At 39.7% G+C, this 8566-nt stretch overlaps 1 protein-coding gene across 1 annotated transcript in view; it reads left to right on the top strand.

The window, feature by feature from the left end:
* The window catches only part of LOC135940836 (zinc finger protein 574-like), a 135203-nt gene continuing 126637 nt past the window's right edge, over positions 1-8566 (top strand). Inside the window, exon 1 of the mRNA XM_065485916.1 lies at positions 1-202. The gene's annotated coding sequence lies outside the window, so the exon portion shown is untranslated. The remainder of the gene's footprint in view (positions 203-8566) is intronic.

Raw genomic sequence — 8566 nt, 5'->3', positions numbered from 1 at the left:
AGATGACAATGCACACGAGACCACGAGTGCGTAGAGTGCGTACGTGTTGCTGGCAGCGAGTGGACGAGCGCGCACGCTGCTGCACTGCGGCCGGGATTGACCGGCTTGGGAGGCGACCTGCGGCTACAGGGCGGCCACCGAGGACCACAGCTGACCCGTGGCCGACGGACACACCGACGGATGGCTGAAGTTCCGCATTTTGGTGAGTACAAATACTAAATTTGCTGGGTGAGGAATTCCAGTGTAAATTGTTCGCTTCCAGCCAGGTTTCTTTTCATATTTTCGTTAATATTTCGTGAACCGCAAATCAGATTATAAGTTTTCGGTCTCATTTTACGAGATGAGACGATGTGGCTGACTCACTGGCCAGCCGACGGATTGAATTCACTATTTTAGCATTAGTTACTATGGGAGAGAGGTTAAGGATAGGTGAGATGCAGGTCAGATAAAGGTGACATGTAGGTCGGTTGAACGTTTTTCAGTTTTTTTGCGGGCCCACTTGAAGATTTATCTCATTTTGACTAGTTTGACTCGGCCGACGTAATGGCCGAACCAGCGGCCGAATTCGGCCCGACGGCCTGCCGAATAGCTGACAATGTTTTTGGCGTGTTTTTGTTGAGGCAATAAATTTACACATGATAAATTCATATATCAACTACTAACTTAAGCCCTTGCAAGAAAATACCTGCACTCATTTCTGACAATAAGGTCAATTAACGAAACAAGATATTTTTTATCACACTAAAAAGCTAAAGCTTTACAGAAAATTAGTGAAAAATCCAATGATTTTCCACGTTGTAAATTGATGAAAAAATCTATTCAGCTCCTAACCCGCACACCGTTTTAGATCGCAACGAGAGGATTAAAATCAAGTGAAAATCACAGTGACAAAACGTTTATCTAGTAATTTAGCAAAACATAAAATTTAACTGTTTTCTGTTTTTTTTACCCTTTTCAGCCCCAAATTTGCTACAAATAAATAAATTTTGTTTATGTTTCAGCAAACATTGAAATAAATCCCGACCTTTTGAATCACACAAAAAAATAAATAAAAGATTGAAATATTCATGATCTATTGAAGACAAAATATCCCAAATCATTGTTAGATTTTCTCAGTTCATGAGGCTTTCAGATCCAAATGCTCGATTTAGTTAGTTAGTTTGGATGAATCTCCAAATAAATTGATGTGTGTTTTGCACAAACGAATCAGTGTATAATAAAGAAGTTGGCGGTTGTGCTTGTTTAAACGCGTCACGCGGTGCTCTCAATTTTCGGGCGTTCGTGCGGGCAACAATGATTCGCTGACGTCACGACGTGTGATCAAGGTGATGTATAAATGTACATAATAATGCGTGCAAGAGAGGCAATAATAAAAAATCGCGGAGCGAGATCATTACACCGAGGTGGAGCATGGAACGCAATGGCGCGGAAAGCAGAGGCGGCTGGCAGGCCGCGGAGAGCGCGAGAGAGAGAGCCCAGTCGGCGGGCGGCGGAGAAGGAGGGGGTGGCTGTCGGGTGGGTGAGAGTGGGTGGGCGGGTGGCGGATTTTATTGTTGTTTGGGGTGGTGGGAGAGAGGAAAGGCGAAGGGCCTGCGTGAGGTCACGACCTTGCTAAAACATTTTTGTGCGCCGGTCGGCTCGCCCACCGCGGCCACCAGACTTTCAGTCTGCGCCGCGGTTGCTTTGTTGTCTCGTCCGCTTGCCTCACTCGCAACTCAAACAAATACATAATATTATACTAACGCACACTGCATTCCTCTTCTAAATCTTAACGTCATCTTCTATTCATTTGTCATTATTTATTTTTCATGCAAGCTTGACAATTTTTATAGACTGTTCAAGAATAAAAACTGACGTGTTCCAGATTTATGAATTTTTAAATGTGTTCTTGGGATGGACATTTAAGGAAGAAGAAATTAACCTCAAAGTTCGAGTTCTAATAGATTCAATAATTTTATTCTGCTTTCAACGCGCTCTACGTTTTAGAAAAAACTTGAAAATGTCAGAAAATACCTTCAAAGGTGACAATTAATAAATATTTTAAATTCGAAACAGGTCTGGAGGGAGAACTAGCAAAAGACATTCCCAATCACGCGAATCCCCACACTATTTCGTTGCTCCACAAGGTGAAAAGTAAAAAAACATTCTCTATATTGGCTTAATAATTAATCTAGAATCTTAAAAGTTATACCCACACTGTTTAAAATTGCGTAGCTAGCACTGTTTTTACTCCTCCAAGGTAAACGGATGCCCAAAAATTACTAATTGATTTGATAAAACCCCTCATTCTGTTTGCTTCGATTTAATTTTCACTCAAAAAAGTTGTAGTATTCATTTGACTTTACTTACAGCATAATAAAACATTATAGTCACTCATTTTTCATATGATTTCTTTCGAACTAAATTAAAATAACGGCAAAACAACCATACCCTCATTAACAGGCTAAAGAATTTTGAAAAGTGATGAAAACAGACTTAATTACCATTCGAAAAACATTTCAGCAGCTTCATGCAAACGATCGTCATGCAGAAAGTTTTAGAGCATTACCGACCAACTACACTTAAAGACTGCTTTAACGCAATTACATGTCCTCTTCCTAGTTCAGACAAAGAGCAGTTAACGACATCCAGCTCGGTGAAAATGAGGTAGAAAACGAAAACACTTGCGATTTTTTGGCTCTGCTCTGCGCCCGTTATAATCAGCTCACATTCCTGAAAGAAAACGAGCACGCAGTTGATGTCGGCCGGGAAAAGAGGCACAAAAAGCAGGAGCATCGCCGAAGTCACTCTCTGCGCTGTGCTTTCGCAAAGTTCCTCCGTGCGGTTGATTATTGTGCACAAGAATTGCGTTTCTACTTCAGTAAGTTCGCCATTTTCGGCCAACAACGAGAGTACTTAGGTTCAAAGCTGAAGTTTGGAGCAAAAAATGCGGGATTTCTTTGAGTTTTGCGTTCTAGACTAGAATAAGAGAATAAAAAATTATTACCTAAATCTCATTTTTTCAATATAATTTCCCAAGTAGCAACGGATTTAAACACAAACATTGTATTTTCCTGCAATCATTAGGAGCAATTATGAGTCTTATACGTTTTTAGCGTAAATGTTTGAAGTCAATTTTTTAATTCTAGTTCTATTAATTTGGTATTGGGTTATGTTGAGGGTAGAAAAATTGTCTGTAAAATAAATAAATGCTTAATTCGATCTTATTTATAGTCTTTAAACTATTATTGAGAGTGATTCGTAAAAAATACAAATAATGCCAGTAAATTCAGTGACCGAGAAAAAAATGCAAAATTCAAAGTCATGAGAGTCAGTTCGTCAGTTGTGCCACAATTAGCGTGCGTCATATACGTAATTCTGTAATACATTTTCCAGTCCGAGTCTGCATTTCTTAGAAATCGATTTTCGAAGGAAATGTAAGGCGTTTGGGCCACGCAGCACCACCCAAAAGCGGCTTTGTTCTGCGAATTTTGCGTTCCACACGCACCACCCTTGCTTGGCACCCCAACCGGAATTAAAAACATATTTCAGCTGCGTGTGCCCATTTCCTCAGCCTTCTCCGAATCTGATATTTGTTCTCGCGGCACGTGTGCGTGCGTTAGGCAAATTAATGCGGAGGCGCCGGTAAATCATAGGCAAACAAAGCATTTTCCATTTCCATTTCCACGCGGGCGGTTCCATCCTCTCATTTACACGCACGCCGCGTCCGAGCCGCCAGTGATACGGTTTCCTACTTCTTCTTCTTCTTCTTCCTATTTTTTTCCGTCGCTTTTTGTCCCAGGGAAACGGTTACACACCAACTGCGGCGGAGACGGGCTATATCGGGCTGCGTGTATGTCTATTAAACGGGAAACGCGAGTCATTTTTCAGCTGGTCCCAGGCGACCCGTGTTGCCTGCTTCTCGCTAAACGTTTGTGCACCGTCGTGTGTCTTTGCTCTTTGACAGCCGGCTTTTATTAAAATTTGTGTCGCCATAATGAGGTGCCTTTAGTCGAGATAGTTTGGATAATCAAGGGCAGTGAACCACCGCTGGAGATTTTCGAGACGTGGTTGGCGAAATATCCTAGCTTTGTTTTTGTACTTTAATTTGCCTCGTTTAAAAAATCTTTTTAATGAGTTTTGCCATTAGCTTATTGAGATTTTTTATTTTGTGCCAAATATTATGGAATTGGTGAGTGTTTTCTTAATAAATATTTTGGCACTATACCAGGGGGTGCCATAAAGCCAATGTTAAATGTTAGGGGGCGCACCGGGCAACAGGTTCCTCTTTTAATTTAGATATGGAACGTGCCTCGCTCGCATTCCCTCTCCGAATTTGGATGTGTGAACTCAGTTAATCTGGCTAATCAGACGCTTGACGCCCTGCGGTTTTGTTGGTCACCGGCTTTCCCACGCGAGTACTTACCCTCGCAATGGCACATCCAAACACTTTAGAGCGAAAAAGGTTTTTTGAATATGCTGAGTGTGAGTTAGGTGGCGAGTTTGTTGCCGGAACGGGGGCGGTCACGTGGAATGTTTTGTGCGGGGTCTTCAAATACCATACGGTGCTCTAGGCTGCTTATAACAATCTTTGTCCTCTTCCAAAAATTGAATGTGTAATAATCCTTTTCAATTAATCTTTTGGATTATGCTGGAATTCTTTGCGATCTGGGATCAATCCTATATTTTGTTGCTAAAATGGGCACTTTAAGTTGTAATGTGCCTATGCTATTTCAGCAAGTATAAAATAAATTTTCGGAATAAATAGTGAAATTTAGAAGGCTACTCTATATTAATTTGTAACTTGATAATTTCTAACAGTTTATTTATTAATTTATTATGAAATGTATTTCATACTTGCTAAAATAGCGTGGGTGCATTACAAAGTGCGATTTTAAAACACTAATATTCTTATAAGTTTTCAAAATTAGCAATCATTTCCTACTACAATGTCAATTTTAAAGTTTTCCCAGAAATAGTTGTGCATTTTTCCGATTGAATTCACCACACTTTTTTTTAAATAGGTGCGAAATGCAATTTCCTGTCGTTTTCGCCAACTCACAGTTCTTTAATTGCCGTTCGCTATACCAATCGCTATCGCTATACTAATTTTAGAAGACGGTGCCGTTCAGAAGAGTTGAAGTATGAATTTAACAGCTCGCATAAAACGTTATAAAGCCAAAAAAATGGAATCCTAATTTTTTGAATTCATAATTCCATTTAATTTTAAGGACTTATTTAGGATGCTTTTGATACCTAAAATCTTTTGTACGAATTAAATTTTAAAAATTTCACTTTGTGAAGATGCAACAAAAGAGCTCTCTGGTTTTTTTCTCTTGAAACGATGGTTAAATTGGCTTAAAAATTGCCCGTTTCACTACCCTCAACCCAAACTGGCACCGTGATGAACGCTGCATTTATAAATATTAAAAGAGGAGCGCGTCGTCGTGGCCGTGGCGCCTGGTCGTTCGTCAGGACACGTCGTGTACCGAAGAGAGAAATGGGCCTCGCGGCGTCCAGGTCGGCGGAGTGCGCGCCCTTAGCATGCTTATTGGCTGTTAACGCGCGCCTAATGTGCTTCTCCGCTCGCTCTTCCTCCTCGCAGTCAGATTGAGATGCGAGTCGCCGCAATAGATAGAGATATAGCCAGCCGTGCCCATGTACGTACGTATTCAAAATGAGAAGCAAACAGACGACCTCTGACATGAAGGAAAAGTTAAGGTCACGCCAATCAATTAAAATAATCTCGCGGCGAGGATCTTTCTCGCGAGCGCACCGACCCGAAGAGTTTGTGAATCAATTCAGCCGCAAATGAAATTTAGATTGATTTTTGAGTCCGGCTACTCTTGTGTGGAAAGAAGTAATTATTATTCCTGTTTTATCTCGCGGCTAAGTGCCACGCACAAGATGGATCTCATAAAATTCGTAAAACGAGATTTAAGTAAGAGGATTTATTACGAGGGAAAATGCGGCCGCATGCCGAATTTCATTAAAATTTCACATTAAATTCAGCCTTCGCCAACAAAAGCAATCACGCAAAACTCATTTGAATTTTATTGCGCACGCACGTACGTAATTTATCGGAAGTTAGCATTTGTTTCAGTATACGCACGTCCACAAAATAAATGTTTTCTGCGCTGCGAGTTGATTTTTGATAAATATGTAAAACTCGGCTTTTTACAATCGCATTAATTGGGTTTTCAGACTCATACAACAATTTCTAGAGGTCGTTAAAATAGAGCGAGCTTTATTGGGCCTATTTACCAGTTTCAATTCCTTGTAGCAAAAAATATTTAAATTTCTTTTCACGGGTTTTTTTTATTTTTCCCTATAAGTAAAATATTCTTAACAACTGGGAAACATATTTGACTTGAAAGAAAGAATTTCGTGAAAAGTCATGCCGTTATTCGAATTATCTCAAACAAATTTGTGACCATCAAATAATTATACAATCTCAAATTATTATGGGGCACGATAAAAATGTCAGATTTCTAGGATCCTAAATCGACGGTTATTGAAGTTGTGTTTTGAACAAATAAGTCGATTTTAATTCCGTTAAATGAAATTATCAAGATTTATTTTCAGGTATATGTCAAGGTGTGGAGCATTTTCAATGCACGAAAATTCACCCATAACGAATCACTATGTGAAACATTTCCTTATAGTCCCCATTGAAGAAAAAAGTGTTTGGACCCACATATTGATGCGATCGAGTATTGTTGATGCCATGAATGCTCCATTGACGAAGAATCAGCGAGTCATTATTTTATGGCGTTGCGGCCACAGCCGGCGCTTGGCTCCTGCTCTTTTTTCAATCGCTCGATTTGACGTGTGACAGTCACTGTTTTGTTGTCAGCTTTTTAATTTGCTATAAAAAGAGCAACACACCGTTTAAGGAAATAAAAGACCTCCCACGTGCTCCTTAAGGAAATAATATCGGGTGCGTGAGACGCTTTGTTGAGTCTTGTGTGAAATGGTTTTTGGCTAAAAAGCGAAAAATTGTATCCTGTTTAGCAGCCGGACCCGACTCTATCTTGTCGATCAACAATAACCGAAACTGCAAACAATCTGGGGAATTGATTTCAGCGGGTGATGAAAAAGTTAAACACTTTTAGCACGCATTGAATGGGAATGTTCATAATCGATTTTCTTCGCATCCGAGAGAAAATCGCATGCAAGATTTTCATTGATCTCCGGCATTCATCACGTGACTCGAAACGCAAGCTTCTCAATATGAGCGATTTAAGGAAGGTTTGTCAGAAAATTTTCCACCGCGTTACTTAATACTTAATTCTGATTCGTTTCCTAAGGGTTGGGAATTTGAAACGGTTTTTTTGTTGCTTCAAAACCAATTTGTTGCCTACAATTCTCACAATATTTTTTTTATTTGTATACTACTGTATTAAATGCAGGACAATTAAAAATTACACTTTCCCTGAACTATTTATAATTTTTGTTATTCTTTTAAATTTATATTTGGGTCTGATTAATGCTTAATTTGATTTTAATGGTTTTCGGGAAGCAAACAGCGTGTTTGTTAATTGTTTGTGAAAATGAAAACACAAAACCGCTCGTCCAAATTACTCTATAATTCGCTGTTTTTCCCGGTTAAGATAGCGTTTACTTTTTCATTACTTTAAACAATGCGGTAGGCAAAAAAGAGAGTTATTATGCAGAATCAAAAATCCTCTGCATAAAAGCTGCTCATTTTTTAATTATTCTCTCTTTGACAATTTTTAAGCAATTGAGACTGTTAAAAGTCAGAATATAAATGTAATCCTTAGGGAAATTACCAGAAGGCTCAGTCTGAAGTTCTCAACCCTAGGCATGATCGTTATTTTCTTGAATAAAACGTGTGAACCGTATATGCACGTTCGATTTTGCACGGCGTGGTGAGCGCCGGCGGAGTGATTAAGAGCAAAAGCGGCGATTGTGAGATAGCCAGCGAGAATGACCGTTCAGTTCATTATTATTATTTATGCGTGGCGTCGGTGTTATATATTATATTATTGCAGCAGACCATTCAGGGGATAATGAATACGTGTATGTGTGTGTATTTATAAAAAGGAGGCCGGGGAGTGACGGCTTGTAAATAACAGGAGCTGAACTGATTCGATATGAAAGACGTTTAGTTTATTTTCTACTTAGTTAGCATTAAGGTAAGGTGTATATAACGAGAATTAAAGTAAACAAGACGAAGAGCGAGAGCGCTGCCGTTGCAGCGCCATAAAATGCATTTATAATACACCGTAGAATGGGAGACGATGCCTCTTTTTATTTACACACACTATTATTACTCGCGTGTGTGTGAAGGATGAAGATAATTTACTCGAAGAGCGTGGTGCTCGGGCGTGAAATACTTTTCCCATAACAATTAGCGCGTCTATAGTTTAGAGTGCACCGTCGTTCGTTATTCACTCGTTTAGCGCTTTTTCGTCCGCCTCCTCGCGAAATTAAAAGCTTCGCTGCCTCTTCAATCGACGTTAGTATTGCAGGCTGATGAAGACATTCGTCCTAATTGAATGGCATTTCAACTTGTCAACAAGGCGTGCTTTGACAACACTTTTTTCACACTTGACCCAGTGAG

This window comes from Cloeon dipterum, chromosome 3, assembly GCF_949628265.1.
Source record: "Cloeon dipterum chromosome 3, ieCloDipt1.1, whole genome shotgun sequence".
Taxonomy (NCBI): Eukaryota; Metazoa; Arthropoda; class Insecta; order Ephemeroptera; family Baetidae; genus Cloeon; species Cloeon dipterum.
This window is presented reverse-complemented; position numbering and strand designations above follow the sequence as displayed.